The sequence below is a fragment of the Austrofundulus limnaeus genome, unplaced genomic scaffold (genome assembly GCF_001266775.1).
Source record: "Austrofundulus limnaeus strain Quisiro unplaced genomic scaffold, Austrofundulus_limnaeus-1.0 Scaffold1212, whole genome shotgun sequence".
Lineage (NCBI taxonomy): Eukaryota > Metazoa > Chordata > Actinopteri > Cyprinodontiformes > Rivulidae > Austrofundulus > Austrofundulus limnaeus.
In genome coordinates this window covers 4,402-5,887 of record NW_013953614.1, presented here as the reverse complement: position 1 = coordinate 5,887, position 1,486 = coordinate 4,402, and positions in this window count along the sequence as shown.

The window sequence follows — 1,486 nt, the reverse complement described above, 5'->3', positions numbered from 1 at the left end:
GTATAGTTTCAGTCCCTCTGGTATCCATGTGTGGAATTGAGTTAGAGGCTTTTCTTATAGTTGATCCAGGAAGTACACAGGTTTGTGTCTGATTTTATTGAGGTACAGTTCTGTAGACCAGCTACTAGTTGACAGAACTGTATGTACACAACAAAACGCACATTTGTGCAGGTGTTTGTGTGATGGTGATGTAACACCAAGGAGAAGGAGTGCAAGAAGCTGAAAGAGGTAATAAAGAAGTTTTGTAAAGTCAAAGCAGAATCATTATGTTTGACTGAAGGGGTACTAGTGGTATAACAAAATGGCTCAGGGGATACACAAGTCTGAAAAGGTTGGGAACCACTGGTCTGAAGTCCTGAAACATTCCAGCACTTTCAGGACCTTGGACAGTTCCTTCAYRCCWTCACYKRYTCRAAAVTRRTGAAACATTCCAGCACTTTCAGGACCTTGGACAGTTCCTTCAGCGCTTTACACTGTTTAAAGCAGTGATTTCCAACCAGGGGTATGCGAGCATACTACAGAGGGTACATGGAAAAATTTCCCAGGTGTTTTAAAAAAAAGAATAAAAATAGGACTGAGATTTGTAGGACCCTATGATTTCCACATTGCAGAAATTGCAGACAGAATTAACACAAAATCGAATTAAGTACAAAATGTCGATTCTCACAGAATTTGCTCATTTGGATGAGTTTCTGACGTATTTTGATGTTGCTGTTTTTTTGCACCTGCTATTACCTGGTTTATTTATTCAATTACTTACTCACATTCAAGGCAACATTTTTAACTTTATGTTTAATTTCAGTTGAAAAAATGCCTGAGAATTAAACATTCTGGGGGTTAAATAAATCATTTTCATTTATTAATCAGTTGTCGTATATTATAATTTTGGAGAATCATTATGTTTTACTGAAGGGGCACTAGTGGTATGACTAACTGGCTCAGTGGGTACAGAAGTGGAAAAAGGTTTGGAACCACGGTGTTACAGGACTATCTGAGACGCTGACACCAGGAGGAGGGTCCAGCTGCAGCTGTACAATTATTGGACAGTGGGAACAACAGATCAACCACGTGTGGTAAATGTTCACTACATCAGAACTTATTCAGCAAATGTGTTTCCATATCCCCTTTTGCACACTACCTCCCCTTTGGAAAATCCTAAAACCACCTCAAGCAAGCGTAAAATCTTTTTTGTGCAACTGCTGCATTTTCTTTTTTAAATTTTCCATTTCCATCTACATTTTCTAATGGGAACTTCAAAAATGCGCATAAAAACGTTGATGGAAACCCAGCTATTGTTCTGTATATAAAACAAGGTGGTCATAATTTAATTAAGGCTTTTTGAAAACTAGTAACATGCTCAGCTCTGTCAGCAGGTACAACCCCTGGCAAAAAGTATTGAATCACCAGTGTTGGATGAGCACTCATTCAGACATTTCATTCTGTAAAACAAACTCAAACTTGATACAATAATAAGGTCATTCCAAAG